Raw genomic sequence first — 18,965 nt, forward strand, 5'->3', positions numbered from 1 at the left:
ACAACTTCTCATGAAGTTTAGGGTGGAGGGCTGTTTTGCAACGTGTGGGGTTCCAGCAACAATGCCTCATGCAGTTCCTGACAGACTTAGGAGTAAAGAACACTTTGTTGTACACAAACTTGGTTATATGACAGAAACAGGCACACGGGACAAGGGTGAACGTGCATGCATTGTTTGCAAGAACACGTAACGTAGGGAATGCAAGCAAAGATCCATCTGCACCTGGTGCGTTGAGCGTAAAGTTGCCCTATGCCCAGTTGACTGCTTCACTGATTATCACACACTCGCACAGTTCTAAATGTGTTGATAGGGGATGTATATAGTGTGTGATAGTGTACAGTGTGTAAATAAGTTTTAAATGTACATATTTGAACTTGAAATACAGAAAATATAAACAATGTTTGTGGACACATTTGTGATACATGTAACACAGTCTTGGAACAGTATGGATGTTCTACTGCCTGAATATTGTAAACATGTTCAATATACATAGGATTTGCCAGAAAAACAATATAAATGCAATTGTAATTGGGCGGAAAAAATGAACAAAAAATATTTGTGGCAACTCGCGCTTGTTGAAGCTGGCACGCGACTGCCTCTGGGAGTCTTTGGCATGGGCGCACACCGAGCTGTGACGTAACGAGATATATTCTGGACATCACTGCGGTCAAAGTAAGTACATTTGTGAATTTTTTTCAACATGTATGTGATCAGGGAAGGGTATTTAAGAATTTTGGAAGGACAAATAATTTTTTCTGAATAATTTATTTTTGGTGCACCACGGGTTTGTCGTATTTTAAGGCAGAGCAGTGCAGTGGTTAAGGTAGAATAGCTTTAATTTGTTTGCATGTGATTTAACTCGGGATCATCCCGAGTTACCACATGGAATAACCATCGAATTTGAGGTAACATGTGGAATGAACATCCGAACGGTTCCACAGCGTGCAGCGTAGTGGCCCAGCGTCAGTCTGTATTTACACCCCTTCAGTCCAGTATTCCAATGTGTTCTAGTTCCACATTTTATTCCTTTTCACTTATTATTTTGTTTAAACTGGTTTTCTACATTTAACACATATTTTCAACATGCTTTCCAGTCATAGAATGTATTTGGAATGATCTCCTTTTATTACTATTAAGTATTTGTTTACATCTTTTTAGAGAGGATCATTCTCCACCTGTAGTTATGCCACTGTATATGTGCAGAAGAGTTGTTGAACTGGTGGGAGTTTTGACTTATAACTCCTTCCAATCAACCATTATTTAATATATTCACCACAAAGATGCCTTCCTTACAAGTAAAGGGCCAACAGAGTCCAAACCCAACAATCACACTGGCAGTAAAAGGGGCTTCCCCAGAGGTACCAGAACAGCCGCCAAAGCCATACCTTGCCCAGAGAGTAAACTATTCAGGCAAAGTTCATACTCCTGCACAACTGTTAGAGCAACCATGAAGTCAAAAGGCCGACTCAACACCAACAGATGGCAGTGCTGCAGACTGTTCCAGACTGCTGGAGGAAGGAAAAGCAAAGCCAAATGAAAGTCCCACATGAAGCCCAGCCAAGTTCGAACCTTGGGACTTCCACCAGTTCACCAGGAACTCAAACCCAGTGAGATGGAAAAGAATCAGATCCCTGGCCAGCAGACATGAGGAACGTGAGGAATGGCTGGGTGCCCACACCAGCCCATCGAGGTAGGCCAAAACCTGAGCCTCCAACAGACAAAGATGAGATATGACGGCTCAAGCCAAATCAGTGAACACGTGTGGAGCCAGATTGAGCCCAAAGAGAACCCAAAAGTGGTAAGCCTGTCACCCAACAACAAAACCTAGCCACTCCCTGATCCTCAGATGTACAGAACCATGCCAAAAGACACCCACTCTAAGATGACCCGATGGAGCCAAGAAAAGGAGCCCCACTCAGAAAAGCCCAAACCCCCAGAAGGGGAAGGGGAAGGGGCCAACCAACACTTACTACAGGCTGTGGGAAACATTCCAAAAGGCCCATGAATCATAGAACCAGGAGTTGGCAAACCAAGTAAGCTGCCATCCTCCCCAGTGCCTCATAAATGGGGCAAACCACAAAAAGGCTGGTGCGACCCACAAGTTGCCAAAACCTTCCAAGTAATTACCTAAGTGTAATTACCTAAGTGTAGTTACAGGATGAGAGCTACGCTCGTGGTGTCCCGTCTACCCAGCACTCTTTGTCATATAACGCTTTGAAACTACTGACGGTCTTGGCCTCCACCACCTTCTCACTTAACTTGTTCCAACCGTCTACCACTCTATTTGCGAAGGTGAATTTTCTTATATTTCTTCGGCATCTGTGTTTAGCTAGTTTAAATCTATGACCTCTTGTTCTTGAAGTGCCAGGTCTCAGGAAATCTTCCCTGTCGATTTTATCAAATCCTGTTACTATTTTGTACATAGTGATCATATCACCTCTTTTTCTTCTGTCTTCTAGTTTTGGCATATTTAATGCTTCTAACCTCTCCTCGTAGCTCTTGCCCTTCAGTTCTGGGAGCCACTTAGTAGCATGTCTTTGCACCTTTTCCAGTTTGTTGATGTGCTTCTTAAGATATGGGCACCACACGACAGCTGCATATATATTATAAAAGGAAGCCGAAGAAACAAGAAATCCCCTAGTGGAGAGTGGAGTGGCGCCAATTCAACTCAGAAGGGCTGGCTGAGGGAAGTACCAGTACCTTAGGGCTCCACAGTTGGACTACTTCGACCCACAGTAGGTGACATCCCAGCTCTACCCAACCACCTCTGGAACAAGAACAAGAACCTCAAGAACAGAGGAGATCCAAAGAAGGCCAACAGGTCAAAGCTGTCAATGAGAGGAACTGCACCACCATATCCTCAGAAAAGGGGAGAGGGGAAAATGCAAAGGCAGATAGGAGACCCAAGGCCCATGCTGAATCCAAGGATTGGGCTAATACAACCTGCTGACATGCGAATCAGGCTGTGAAGAATGCGACCACCACATTCCTGGAGCACAGGAGCATACAGCTTGGGAAACACAGCTGACACAGCACCAGCAGAGGTGAAGACCCCTGCATGCAGCCCCTGCAAATGCTTCATTGTCTTTCTGTAGACAATCAAAATGAAGCTCCAGAAGGCCCATGAAACACACGTCAGAATCTAAATGCAGACAGACCGGAAAGTCATCTGCCACAAGCACTGCCATCAACAAGGAAACCTGGGCATAAAGCTGCTTGAGACCCACATCCAGAGAAAGAGCGAAAAGAAACAGGCAGTCATTGAGGAGGGTACAAAAGAAGAGCACCAGAAACACCTGTAGCATGGCTGACATCTCATGCCTCTCAAGTGTGTGGGTCTGACAAAACCTGTGCCAAGCACCAAGCAAGAATAAGGGATTTTCTGCTAGCCAGAAAAACACTGGAACATTGCAATGCATCCAATAAGGAGAAGGCCCAAACTCAAAAGAGAGCAGGGTCCATCAATGGGGTGTAATCCGGGTCTTGTAGGAGGTATGTAAACAGTGGAGGTATGTATATGAGAGGAAGGAAACCTATGGAAGGATGATCCTGATGAGCCCAAAGGCACACGAAAACGAACCCCTGAGGGAAGTTGCACCCAAATCATGTTCATACAGTGAGTTGGGGATATATGAAAACTCCTCCCCCTATCAAAAGGACTCTCTCCTTGAAGGGAATGAGGAACCACATAGGATCTAACAGGCCACAGGCCTAATATCCATCTTCCTCCAAGCCCCAGAAGCTGCAATCAAGGGCCCTGAGGTCGAGCCAGCATCTGCTCCCTCTGCATGGGATAGAGAAGTGAAGTCCAAGGAGAGGGTTCAAAGGATGGTGGGACTGGCTGAAAAGAAGACCCAGAGGCATCAGCTGAACCTGTTGGTCCAACTGCCTCTGCATTTGATTCGGAAGGGCAACCCCTGAAGCTGACCGAGCCACATCCAAAGCAAAACCCTGCTGACCCCCAAAATCCTCAGATGCTTCAAGGCTGAAAGTAGGGGGGAGAGAGGATCAAAGGAAGGGCAAACCATGCCTGAAAGAAAAAAAAGAAGATTTACAAACAGAGCCAAGAAGATAGAATACATTAACACTTCCAATTCTGGGCCCTAAATACCAAATGGGGTAGCTCGAGGGCAATCAATTGGGCACACAAACTAGGCTACTGCAACTTAGCAAAATGAACACACAAAGCAGTCAATGATAGGCTCTAGCCTCAGTGATAGGCTCACTGATAGCAGTGATAGGAGCTAGCCTCATCAAGAGGGTCAGAAGGAAAAATGTGGGGAGAACAAACTCCATAGGATTCAGAATCAAAGGTGTCATTAACCCAACAGGCAGCATGGCAGAGGCAGAAAGAGTGATCATTGCTCCACAGCATGGATAACAAGCAGCCCTCAAACTCACATGAAGTGAGAGCAGGTTTGGTGGATGGATCCATGGACCACCAAACCCCACAGGGGATTTTCAGGGCCTGAAGGGTAAACCAAGCAGGAAACCCAGGCACTGGGATCACTGTGCCAGACCTAAAAGTAAGCTAACACAGCCTGCTTCATGCAACTGTGAAGGCTGTCTTTGGTGTGACATAAATGCTTAGTGTGCTAACCCCCAGTGCACCTTGTCAGTCAAAGTTGCTCCTGTCCTGGGCAAAGACAGTGAGGCCAAGAACCCTTAACTCATCCAAGGCGAGGGCCACCCTTTTTTATGAATGCTTCACTCGGCCCCTGGTGAGGAAAGGCGTTCCTTGCCATGGCCCACATTATGTGGAATCATTTGAAATCTGGCCTGCAATAGCAAATGAGTTTAACACCCTTCTGCTAGGCCAACAATTTATCTTTATCTGGATGCAACCCACTACAATTGCCTAACTCATATGTACCTATTTACTACTAGGTGAACAGAGGCACTGATTTAAGGAAATATGCCTAATCAGTTGTGAGCCAACTGCACTAACCAGTGCTCGACACTGCAAATAATAATGTTGATTGGCATTGCAATAATTATTATTATAATTTCCATCTTGTTTTATTATTAGTTATATAAATAATAGTTATTATTTAATTTTATATAATTTATTAAGGCTTTAAATTAAATTAATAGCATGTGTGTGTGTGTGTGTTGTATTTTCGTGCCTTATGTATATGTTATAATATCAGGTCAAGAAAATGATTAATGGATGTAATAGCTAAGAATATTTACATTACATATATTTGGGACACATCTGAAACAGATGCACGGTGCTACATAAATTTAAATTCAGTTTTTAAACAGTTTTTCTAAAATTATTGGACAATATGGCAAGTTTAAAAAAAAAAGTTAAAAAAATACAGTACTGTACCTGAATTATTTACACTTTTCTTGTAATTCACTTTAGAGCAACTTTTGCATGTAAGCAGCAATTAAAGTTAGTCTATTCTCATTACAACAATCAAATACTTTAATTTTAATGAAGGCTTTCTTTATATATATATTTATATACAAGAAGGTACACATTGGGTTGTAAGATTTCATAACATAGGTATTCTTTCATTCTTGCAAAGACACTAACACACATAGCATTTTAGGCAGGTGGGACCATGCTAAATAGTTCAACTTTATCTACCCTATCAATTCCTCTGAGAAGTTTGAAGGAGGTAATCATGTTTTCCCTAACTCTTCTGTCTTCCAGTATTATGAGGTTTAATTCCATTAGTCTTTGTTTGTTGCTCATACCTCTCAGTTTGGAGACCAGTCTGGTGGTGTAATGACCAGTATATCATTTCTAGTTTTGACTTGTCTTTGATTAGATATAGATTCCACGCTGGAGCCGCATACTCCAGGATTGGTCTGACATACGAAGTACACAAGGTTCTGAATGATTCCTTACACACATTTCTAAAGGCAGTTCTCATGCCTGCCAGCCTTGAACATGCTGCTGATGATATCCTTTTGATATGGGCTTCAGTAGACAGGTCTGGTGTGATATCAACCCCAAGATCTTTCCCTCTTTCTGGTTTTCCGGAGGATTTCATCTCTCAACTGGTACCTTGTGTTTGGCCTTCTACTCCCTACACCTATTTTCATTACTTTACAGTTGCTTAATTAAGTTAAACTCTAGTAGCCATTTTTGGCCCATTTCTTCAATCTGTTCAGATTATCTTGTAGTCTCTTCCTGTTCTCCCAATTTAATCCTTCTCATAATTTTAACATTGTCAGCAAACAGAGAGGAATGAGCCTATACCCCTTCAAGATCATTTACATATATCAGAAACAGGATAGGTCTAAATATGAAACCCTGTGGTACACCGCTTGTGACATTTCGCCATTCTGAGATCTCACCCTTACAGTAACTTGATATTTTCTGTTACTTACCCGTATATGCTATGCTGGTGTACAAGTTGATCTGGCACATAGGTTGACCTTTAAAATTTTGAGGTGTAATTCAGGTTTAAGGCTATATTCACCGGATAAGATGACCTCCCAAAAAAGGCAGCAGCACTTCCCCTGCCCTACTGTATGGAAAGAAAAAACTAAGGTATCTCAAATATACGGTAGCTTAACGAATATTTACCGCATAAGGTTAAGGGGCTAGAATTAATTCTTTCAGCAGCCATGTCAACTTCTTGCCTCTGCTAAACTATTGCCCAAGTTTCTTTTGTTGGTATCACTCATACGCTACACACCAATCAGTTGGGGTGGACGGTAGAGCGACAGTCTGGCGCCATGCAGGTCAGCGTTCAATCCCCAACCGTCCAAGTAGTTTTGCACCATTCCATCCCACATCCCATCCCAAATCCTAATCCTGACCCCTTTCAAGTGCTCTATAGTCATAATGGCTTGGCACTTTCTCCTGATAGTTTCCTCCCCTCATAGGCTACACAAATAAACATGTGTTATGTAGCAGACCCACAATGGTATTGAAAACTTATTACAGAAATATTGGTAATATAGAATGGAAATATCAGTATCAGTTTTCCCCACGAACCCATAGGTCAATATAGGGTGTTGTTTGCACTACTGGTATGCCGATCAGCTGTTGTAAATTGCAAGATTGCAGGGCTATGTTTTCTACTACTATAATGTAGTATGTGTTAACCATCATTATATTATACGGTAATACCCACAGTAAATACCAGTAAATACTTTAAATACCCTTACCAAATATGAGTTTCAGCAGGAAATAATTGTGATGGGCTGTGAGATGTATTTCAAATTGTGTACAATGGGTGTTAGGCAGGGCATTTCACTTTTTTATCTCTCAGTGAAAAAAGGTTCACATTTTATATTCAGTGGACAGGTCGACCCCTGGTTTTGGAGAGATATTTTTAGGCTTTATATATTGACTTATATGCCAGCATATACGGTAGGTACTTCCTTATTTAACAGAACACCTGACGTGTTACTCCAGCATGTTTCTCTAACTTATGCAATGGCTTTTTATGGGGAACTGTATCAAAAGCTATCTGGAAGTCCAAGAAATTGCAGTTTGCCCATCCTTCTCTTTCATGCTTAATGTTTGTTGCCTGGTCATAGAATTCTATTAAACCTGTAATGCACAATTGTCATCCCCAAATCTATGCTGGTGGTATGTTACAAAGTCCCTTCTCTCCAGATGTGCTACAAGATTTTTTATCACAATCTTCTCCATCACCTTACACGGTATACAAGTTAACGACACTAGCCTGTAGTTTAGTGCCTCCTGCCTGTCACCCTTTTTGTGTTTTGGGATTACATTAGCTGTCTTCCAACATTCTGGTAGATCTCTTGTTTCCAGTGACCTGTTATATACCATAGTGAGTGGCATGCAGAGTGCTCCAACACCCTCGTTTAGTGCCCATGGTGAGATTCTGTCAGACCCAAACCTTTGTCATGTCCAGTTCTAGCAGATACCTCCTAATCTCATCTCTGGTAATTTCAAAATCTTCCAAGACTGCTTGTTTTATTGCCACTTCTACTAGTTCAGGTACTTCTTGCTCTATTGTGAAGACTTCCTGGACTCCCTTGATGAGTTCTTCACACACTTCTTTGTCATTCTCTGTGTACTGGTCCATTCCCTTTCCCAGTTTCATCCCTCTGTTCTTTCACTGTTGTTTTCTGCCTGATGTAGCTGTGTAGCAGTTTTGCTGGATGTTTTTCTGTGCAAGTTGGTGCATGGATTTTACCATGTGGGTGTGGACTATGTGTCAGCATGTTGGTGTAGGTTATGTCCCCCCCTATGCTGGTGTGGGTAATTACCTAAGTGTAGTTACAGGATGAGAGCTACACTCGTGGTGTCCCGTCTTCCCAGCACTCTTTGTCATATAACGCTTTGAAACTACTAACGGTCTTGGCCTCCACCACTTTCAATTGCAATTACATAAGTGTTGGTGCGTGTGTCTTGTCTTCCCAATCATCTTTGGCATATGATGCTTTGAAACTACATTTTGTTTTGTCATCCACCACAGCATCACGTAGATTGCTACAACCTTCTATAAGTCTGCACAAAGAGAGATTTTGTATATTTTTTTTAAACCGTTGTTTCCTTAGTTTGCATCAATGACCGCTTGTTCTTGACATTGCAGTTTTAAAAAATCCCTCCTTGTTCATTTTGTTGATTTATGTTGCCATTTTGTACATAGTCATCATATTGTCTCTTCTCCCATCTTCCAGTCTTGGCACATAGCTCATGGAAGGAAACTGAGATAGATGGAGGAAAAACAGGAAAAAGTGGAGAAAGACTGGGAGAGTAGCAGAATAGGGAGAGGTAAATGAAAAAAGCCAGTGTTGAAAGTGTGATGGAAAAAAAAAAGTGTAGGTGTTCGGCAGTCCTCCCAATGGCTGGTGTCAATGACTATCACATTTAAAAAAAAAAAAAGATGACTGCATAGCTGTTGTGTCCTTTGGCAAAGTAAGGCAAAACAAGCAAAACAAATAGTATGAACAATGAAACTTTAATTCAATTTAAAACAAATTATGAATAAGACAATTCCTTGGCTATGTACAGTGCAAACTGACAAGATTAAAAAAATAACAAAATAATATAGTGGTGACGTTACTCTAAAATGGATAAACACAAAATGAAATAAACAGGTGCTGAGAATAAAGTGCTGGCTGAGAACATCCACTAATAGACAAAGCGTATATCAGATGGTTGTTTCAGCTTGAGAGCACAGAATATTCTAACTCCAATGGCTGGTGCAGGCCCAGACATCGGCTAGGTAGATGGCGCTGAGGTGCAGAAGTGCAGTAGTGCAGACGTTGATTCACCAATCAGAAGCAGGCAGGCTGGAAATGGTAGTTTGGTGATCGGCGACGAGGGAGGGGGGAGGTGGAGAGCGAGTGTGTGATACGTTTGCGCCTGGCAAAACGTATTTGACTAAATATGTACTACACTTGCTTGTAGTATCTAGCAAAAAGTGGCAACAAAGTGGCAACAAAGTGGCAACAAAAAGCCTAGCTGGCCCCAAGAGCAGGCAATTGTCGAGAAGCAAAAGACCCCTATGGAAGCAGTTTCTAAAATGCCCTATGGAAGATAATCCCAAGATGCAAAGGCAGTACTTACAGGGCGCTTAGGGAAGGTTGCCTTAGGCGTATGCAGCCCCAGTACTGATGAATTACTTCTGGCATGCGCACCAAACACAGCAAAAATACACCACAAGGCACAGAACTGCAAGAGTCAGAGGCCAGAGTCGACAACTGCCACAGTCAACATCAGCCGAGGAACTGAATGCTGTAGCGGCCGGCGTGGAGGGTTCGGGGGGCCCCCTTTACCTTCCAGGGTGGTGGCGGGAGGCTGCATGGACTTTCAGCGCGACAGCGTTAGTGACATTTGCTTATTTTAGTTTGGGAGTTCTGGCTATCTGTTGAGATTTTATCAGCGATTTTTACCATGTGGGGTTTGTTTTGTTACACCTACTTTTCTTGGTACCAGTCCCTAGTCGATGGTAGACATGGAATGCTTCCAAATACATGGGGGTTTTCATAGGCCATTGCTTCTTGTGCCTCTCTGAGGGGCCCAGGTTCTGGCTTGTGATCTCCGGTAGGCAAGAATTCCAATCGACTGATGTCACGGTCTAATACATACATATCAGCCCAGTAAGCTCTGGGGAACCATAGGGGCTCCCCACAGAAAAACAAGATACTGTATACAGAAAAAAAAAATGGAGGCAAATGAAGGTAAAAGTGACATGTAAAAATAAGAACCAGAGTGGTTAGGATGCCAAACAGTAATTACAAGCATAAATCAGTTGGGTATCCCCTACAGGTAACGCCCAGTGGCAAGATGGTGAAGTCCCGCAGCAGAGTCAGAGGAGCTGAAAGAGTTACGGGTGGCACCTTCAAACCCAAGAAGATCAGCATCTACAGATGCCCTCATTGTGACCATACTACGCACAAGCTTTACCCAATGACTCACCACATCCGATCACACACTGGTGAAAAACCATTTTCCTGTCCATATTGTCCATTTCGATCAGCACAGAAGACAAATCTGAGAACACATATACGTATTCATACAGGCGAAAAGCCTTTTGCATGTGCTCACTGCTCTTTTAGGGCTATTCAAAAAATCCATGTGAAAAATCATATCAGAAAGCACCATTCCTAATCTGACTTAATAATTTGTATTTAAATTTTAATGCATAACATAACTGTATAGCTGGCCATATATTTCTTTAATAACTGGTTGAAGCAATTTCTTGTATTTTCATACAAATATGAGAATTTGTGTTACAGAGCTATGATGACAAAACTGTTGCACAATTCACAATCATGTACAATAAAGTATATACTGTATTTAAAAAATTGGGGTGGTAGGAGAAGCAAAACCTCACAAAATCAGAGATAAATTACAAAATTTTCTCTGAATGCTCTTTATTCAGAGCATTACTTAAGCATTAAACTGCACAAAGCGCCATATGATGCTTTGAGTAACTGTCTACAAATTGCGCACAACATCAGATGATGCTTTGGAGTACCGCACAAAATTTAAATGGCCAGCAGAGTAGAGGGGCCCCCATATGTTGCCCATGGGCTATAGTAAACAGCCGCCATTTTGAAAAAAATCCAGCCTGGCCACCAACATGTGGGAGGCTTCAGTTAGCGAACAGTCACCATGGCAAGCACATGGTCAACCGCCTCCCAGGCATGCACCGTGCAATCATTGACTCAAGATCAAATAAATTGTGAATTATTTTCTGATGGTAAGGAAAGTGATATTGATGACTCTGACATTGATAAAGACTGTACAGGAGTCCAATGATAATAGCATGGAGAGTGAGATTGAGATACTGCCTGCTCCCATGGCGAGGCCTATACACTCAGCATTGCCTCATCGCCCAATGTCTACACCAATTCGTTCATGACTGCACAGTTCTTGTACTTATTTAGAGTACAAGGATATTTTGGGTGACGAGTCAGAGGAAGGTGACTCTTTTTCTGGTTTTAGTGAAATTGAATCAGAGCACAGTATTACCATGCCTGTTGCTAGTGCCATTGGTGTTATCAAACAATGTTTTGTCGCGTCAGCATCTCGCCCAGCCAAGCGCCACCGCAAGGCACCACATGGAGACAATGAGGAACAAAGGCCCTCATGTTCATGTGATTTTACCTCATTTTCAGTTTGTGCCCGAACTGTGCATAGACAGGTTTCAGCTCTTGGTCCACGGTGTGTAATGATTCCTCGCTGTGGTGCCGCCATTTCGTCTCACAGGACAATAGGTGTACTTGTGCGATGGTGACGATTTTGTACCACTAATTCCTGCCTTTGACAATAAAGATGTTGGGATTACAGACCTTTTCCCTGATAGTGGTGAGGACATGTGTGAAATGGACATTATTACTGCATATTTTGATGAGCCGCACATAGAATGAAACATATTGTTCACCAAACGAATATTCATGTGGCTCATCTCATTGAACATGAGTTACTAGATTTTTCACGATTACAGCATTGGAAAAACACTCCTGTAGGTGAAATGTATGTATTTTTTTTAACTAAATATGTTGATGAAACATTGTGTAAAACACATCATCTCAGATTATTGGAGCAAAGACCATACTGTTCCAACACCTTTGTTCGGGAAATATATGTCTCGAGACAGGTTTCAGATACTCCTCAGGTGTCTTCTCTTCAGGAAGACCAGACACAGGATAACAGACTTTGCAGAATAAGGCACGTTCTGAATGAGCTGATTAGAAAGTTCAGAGATTTCTACGTACCAGCACAGAAGCTGGTGATTGATGAATCCCTTGTGCTTTTCAAAGGATGTGTTGCCTTCAAGCAGTATATTCCCTCAAAATGCAACAGATTTGGATTGAAATTCTTTGTTCTCTGTGACTGTGAAACAGGACTTGTGTTACACATGATTCTGTATTCTGCCAGCAATGTAGATATTTCCAATAATGACCAGCATGGTTTCTCAGGTAGACATTGATGGCACCATGGCTGAACAAGGGCCACATTTTATACACATAACTTTTATACAAATCCTTTGCTAACTAGGATTAGGGAAGCTAATCCTTGTTTGAAGCCTTGAACTCTGGATGCTTACTTGAAAATAGAACTGGAGTGTGTGGCACAGTGAAGGCAAGGAGAAGGGAAATGCCAGTGTTTGACGATAATACTGAAGTTGGTGACTGCCAACAAAGAAAAAGTGATCAAATACTCTCAGTGCGGTGGAAAGACAGGAGAGACGTGAACATGTTGACAACCATTCACAATGGTACAATGCTGCACAGTGGCAAGATGAACCGAACAACAAAACTACCAATATATAAGAGAGATTGTGTTCTGGACTATAATATCAAATGCATTTGGTTGATAAATGTGACATGATGGTGGGTGCTGTCGAGTGTGTACGGAAAACATTGAAGTGGACGAAAAAAAAATTCCATCTTGCTGACGTAACCATGCTGAACAGTTTCAATATGTATCTGGTGAAAACAGGTTGTAAACCAACTTTCCGTACATTTAATTTTAGAGTTGTGACACAGTAACAAATTTTGTCAAAGACATTCCTGGCATACAAAAACTCGTTCAGAACCCAGTATTGCACCTTGCTGCTACACCCAGACTCACTTACACAGAGGCCTTTCAAGTACACAGACTAAAATATTTGCCACCAATTGGAAAGCGTGCAATAGGCCAGTATGCGTGCGTAGTTTGTAAAACCAAACAAACGAGACAACAGAAACGTAAACTGGTGCAAATATGGGGCGAAACATGTGGTGTCCCTTTGAGTGCTGTCAACTGCTTCAATGACTACCACTGTGTCAAGAACTTCTAAATGTCCAATAATGGTGCAAAAACCTGTATTGAGTGAGTGCGTGTATATATATTGATGAAAAATCTGAATACATATTATATATGGTGTAAAAGAAAACATTTGTGTGCGCATAAATGTGACACCAATAAGCACGTGTGTATTAAATGGATGCAAGTTATATTATAATTCAACATCAAGTAACATTATATGGAACAGTATTAGTGAAAAAAAGTGTGGTAAAATACACCTAGACACTGTAAATAATGCTGCGAAAATAAATTTGTGGCAACTCTGGATGCTTGAAGACTGCGCGACGCCTCTGGGACGCTCATTGCATGAGCAATCATGTTGGGTGTGACGTCATCCCCTAAGTTGTCAGCTCATTTACGTTATTGGTAAGTACAATTAATTTTTTTGCTATTTTTCTCAATCTCAGGGAACACAAATTAACAGGTTTATAAAATAAAAAAATTGTTTTGGATTTTTTTTTAGTACCTGTGGGTGTTGAGCCATATAGCCCAGAGCAGCCCAGGGGTTAAGATCCTGGTAGCACAGTTGGATTTGTTCTCGACCCACAATGAAGAATTCCAGGTTTGAATCCCAGGTGGGACAGAAATGCTTACATGCATTTCCTACCACCTTATGGCCCTGTCCACCTAGCAGCAAATAGGTACCCAGGAGTAGTAAGTTTGTCATGGGAGTTGCATCCTGGAAAGGGTCAGTAATTCGACCCTTGAGGAAGGAACCTCAATATAACCTTAACATGTACTGTATGTATGTATATACTGTCTGCCTGTCCCCCAACACAATGAATTATTATTTGAATTATTTATTTCCTTCTCCGAAGCTATGGGGTCACCACAGTTGCACCAGAGAATGATAATCCTGATACTTATATATATTTATATATATGTTATACTGAATATGACTGCATATTCTGTGTTGATTATTTTCTTCTTTAGGGGTTCTATCCATCAAACTAGTGTTCTTGCATCTTGGAAAATTGGAAAAGGATTTTTCCGAATGTCATATTTGCTCAAAGTTGATGAAAATTAGAAAAACTAACTGTATAATGTATTATTATAATTCACACAATATTTCGAACTAAAAAAGTTCATTCTCAAGTGAGCAATGACAGGACATGAGGAAACATCTGATTTATAACACTGGGAAGTCACTTGTATATAAAATTATGTTAGGTTAATGGCAAAAGATATGATTAGATGGAAAGTGAGGCACTAGAAGAATACACAAAGTACTGTATACAAAGTTAAGTCAGGAGATGCAGTAATAATAACTCAGGTGACTGTAGTGGGCATGGTGTTTTGGGCAGCGACGTCATCGTTGGCTGATTCACAGTCCAGTCTCACTCTCGTTCTCATAGTGAAGAGAGTGATTAGCCTTGGTACTACTGCACAGGTATATAATTTGACACGTGGTGTGCCAAAAATAAATTATTCCCCCAAATTTGTTTCCTCTCATACTGCATTTATATTTCCTCGTATTTTTCATTTTGTATTCACTTTGCATCATAGATTTGTTATATAATTTTAGTACAGTGGTACCTCGGAATACAAGTACTCACCTAGTTGTACTCACCTAGTTGTGCTTGCGGGGGTTGAGCTCTGGCTCTTTGGTCCCGCCTCTCAACCGTCAATCAACAGGTGTACAGGTTCCTGAGCCTATTGGGCTCTATCATATCTACACTTGAAACTGTGAATGGAGTCAGCCTCCACCACATTGCTTCCTAATGCATTCCATTTGTCAACCACTCTGACACTAAAAAAGTTCTTTCTAATATCTCTGTGGCTCATTTGGGCACTCAGTTTCCACCTGTGTCCCCTAGTGCGTGTGCCCCTTGTGTTAAATAGCCTGTCTTTATCAACCCTGTCGATTCCTTTGAGAATCTTGAATGTGGTGATCATGTCCTCCCTAACTCTTCTGTCTTCCAACGAAGTGAGGTTCAATTCCCGTAGTCTCTCCTCGTAGCTCATACCTCTCAGCTCGGGTACTAGTCTGGTGGCAAACCTTTGAACCTTTTCCAGTTTAGTCTTATGCTTGACTAGATATGGACTCCATGCTGGAGCCGCATACTCCAGGATTGGTCTGACATATGTGGTATATAATGTTCTGAAAGATTCCTTACACAAGTTTCTAAAGGCCGTTCTTATGTTAGCCAACCTGGCATATGCTGCTGATGTTATCCTCTTGATATGAGCTTCAGGGGACAGGTCTGGCATGATATCAACCCCCAGGTCTTTCTCTCTCTCTGACTCTTGAAGTATTTCATCTCCCAAGTGATACCTTGTATCTGGTCTCCTGCTTCCTACCCCTATCTTCATTACATTACATTTCCTTGGGTTAAACTCTAACATCCATTTGTTCGACCATTTCTGCAGCTTGTCCAGGTCTTCTTGAAGCCTCAAGCTGTCCTCCTCTGTCTTAATCCTTCTCATAATTTTGGCGTCGTCAGCAAACATTGAGAGGAATGAGTCTATACCCTCTGGGAGATCATTAACGTATATCAGAAACAGGATAGGTCCAAGCACAGAGCCCTGTGGGACTCCACTGGTGACTTCACGCCATTCTGAGGTCTCACCCCTCACTATAACTCTCTGCTTCCTATTGCTTAGGTACTCCCTTATCCACTGGAGCGCCCTACCAGTTACTCCTGCCTGTTTCTCCAGCTTATGTATCAACCTTTTATGGGGTACTGTGTCAAAGGCTTTCCGACAGTCCAAAAAAATGCAGTCCGCCCATCCTTCCCATCCATACAAGTTTCCCTGTATACGAGCTTTTCGGAATACGAGCAGGATTTGCTCGGAAAATTTGCCTCGGAAGGCGAGGGTGTTGATACGCGTACAGGCCGACCTAGCGCATGGTGGCACGGCGATCGCCGTTCAGTTTACCAGTGCCTCGCACCCAGTGACTATCCCGCCTGAATTCTTCACCAGGATTTTCAGTGTTTTGTTGGATTTTTGGCCATTTGACCATAAAAGTTGTTATTATATATCTCACCATGGGTCCTAAGAAAGACAGTGGTAAGGATCAAGGCAAGAAAGCGCATGTGAGGATGACAATAGAGGAAAAACAAGAGATCATTCGGAAGCATGAAAATGGTACTCGTGTTGTTGAACTTTGTAGGCAGTACAACAAAGCCACTTCAATGATATGCACTATACTTAGCAAGAAAAAGGACATTATGAGTGCTAAAGTGGCAAATGGTGTAAGAACAATCCCGAAACAAAGACCACAAATACTTGAGGAAGTGGAAAAGTTGTTATTAATTTGGATACACAACAAGGAGTTAGCAGGTGATAGTGTTTCAGAGGCCATCATTTGTGAGACAGCCAGGGTATTGCACAAAGACCCTGTAAAGAAAACCCCTGGAACGAGTGCAGATACAATAGACTTTAAGGCAAGCAGGGGATGGTTTGAAAAATTTAGAACAAGAAGTGGTATCCATAGTGTTGCAAGGCATGGGGAGGCTGCCAGCTCAGACAAACCAGCGGCTGAAAGATTTATTGAAGAATTTCAAGAGTTTACAGAGACTGAGGGATACCTACTGCAACAAGTTTTTAATTGTGATGAAACAAGAATGTTCTGGAAAAGATTGCCTAAGAGGGCATACATTACCAAGGAGGAAAAATCCTTGCCCGGACACAAGCCTATGAAAGATAGGTTTACGCTTATGCTGTGTTCAAATGCGAGTGGCAATTTGAAAATTAAACCCTTGCTTGTGTATCATTCTGAAAATCCAAGGGGTTTCAAACAGTATAAAGTGCAGAAAACCCAAATGTGTGTGATGTGGAAGGCTAATAAAAAGGCATGGGTGACTAGGATTTTTTTTTCGGAGTGGGTGAATGAAGTGCTGTGCCCTGCCATAGAAAAATATCTGCAGGAGAAACATTTGCCACTCAAGGCCCTGCTTCTCCTCGACAATGCTCCTGCTCATCCTCCAGGATTGGAAGATGAATTGATGCACAGATACAGTAAATTTCTCACAATAAAGTTTCTTCCTCCTAACACCACTCCTTTAATTCGGCCTATGGACCAGAAAATCATAGCGAATTTTAAGAAACTGTATGAAAGGGCACTTTTCCGGAAATGTAGTTTTGAAGTGACTGAAGCCACAAACTCACTCTCAAAGAGTTCTGGAAAGACCATTTTAACATTTGTAATTTTTTAAAACTCATTGACAAAGCCTGGCAAGAAGTGACTCAGAGAACCCTGATCTCTGGCTGGAGAAAATTGTGGCCTGAATGTGTGACAGAACTAGACTTTGAGGGGTTTGAGCCTGTAAATGATGCGCCTATTGTTGAGGAAATTGTTACTCTGAGCCGGGAAATGGGCTTGGAATTGGATGGTGATGATGTGGAGGAGTTGGTGGAAAAACACAACGAAGAACTGACCACCGAAGAACTCCAAGCCCTTCAAAAGGAACAGCAAGATGACCCAGCTGATGATGTTTTTCCAGTGGAGGAGGATGAGGCAGTAGCGAATGTCCCTTCTGCAGATATTAAGAAGGTGTGTCAGATGTGTTAAGAGATGCAAACTTTTATTGAAAAGACTCACCCAGAGAAAGCTGTAGTAGGCCATTGCCTTAATCTTTTCAATGACAATGTGATGCCTTACTATAGAGACAGCTTGCGAAGAAGGGAAAAACAAGCGTCCATGGACAGATTTGTTGTGAGAAAATTGAGCAGTGAGCCACAACCAGGACCTACTGGTACTCGGGCAAAACGTGCCAGGGAGTGCACACCAGAAAGGTCCTCACTGCCTGATTTTATAATGGAAGGGGACTCCCCTTCCAAACAGTAACACCTCTCCTCCTCCCCCCTCCTCACCATCTTCCATACGCCTAGAGCATTCAACAATTAAACGAAAGGTAAGTAATAACAAGGGTAAGGTAATAACTTGAACATAGTTTTGTAGGTTTATTTAGATGAATTAGGTATAAAATTTTGTTTGAAGTGGGGTTTTTGGGGTAGTCAGGAATGGATTAATTCATTTCCCATTATTTCTTATGGGGAAATTAGCTTCGGAATACAAGTTTTCGGAATATGAGCTGTCTCCAAGAATGGATTAAACTCTTAAACCGAGGTACCACTGTGTATATATATATATATATATATATATATATATATATATATATATATATATATATATATATATATATATATATATATATATATATATTAGTATATTTTGGTAGCAGTCTTTCCTGTAGACATATATTATTAAATATGACCGAAAAAGTAAGATTAATAATTCTAACACGAATTTTCTCAATCTTTCGTGCATTTCTTTTCACTGTTGGTGGTAATTCAAAAATCAATTCTCCAAAATTCATTTTTATTTCTAGTCTGACGCAACACTTGAGCGCGTTTCGTAAAACTTATTACATTTTCAAAGACTTTTGTTAACACATACACAACTGAATAGAACTTACACATCTCCGATTTGTTTATATCTACATTTGAGTGAGGTGGATGGGGTGAGGTGGTATTTAATAAGGTATTAATTTCATCAACACAAGACAGAACACGAAACAATGGGTATTGAATAGAAGTGATTGTAGAAAGCCTATTGGTCCATATTTCTTGATGCTTCTATATTGGAGCGGAGTCTTGAGGTGGGTAGAATATAGTTGTGCATTAATTGGCTGTTGATTGCTGGTGTTGACTTCTTGATGTGTAGTGCCTCGCAAACGTTAAATGCTCTCAGCCACAGCTCAGAATGGAAGCA

At 41.6% G+C, this 18,965-nt stretch overlaps 1 long non-coding RNA gene across 1 annotated transcript in view; it reads left to right on the plus strand.

Moving 5' to 3' along the window:
- The first annotated feature begins 436 nt into the window (after positions 1 to 436).
- LOC138353700 (uncharacterized) overlaps positions 437 to 18,965 on the plus strand; it is a 46,853-nt gene continuing 28,324 nt past the window's right edge. The window contains exons 1-2 of the long non-coding RNA XR_011223282.1: positions 437 to 672; positions 10,217 to 13,612. This is a non-coding gene — a long non-coding RNA (uncharacterized lncRNA). The remainder of the gene's footprint in view (positions 673 to 10,216; positions 13,613 to 18,965) is intronic.

Source organism: Procambarus clarkii, chromosome 59, assembly GCF_040958095.1.
Source record: "Procambarus clarkii isolate CNS0578487 chromosome 59, FALCON_Pclarkii_2.0, whole genome shotgun sequence".
Lineage (NCBI taxonomy): Eukaryota > Metazoa > Arthropoda > Malacostraca > Decapoda > Cambaridae > Procambarus > Procambarus clarkii.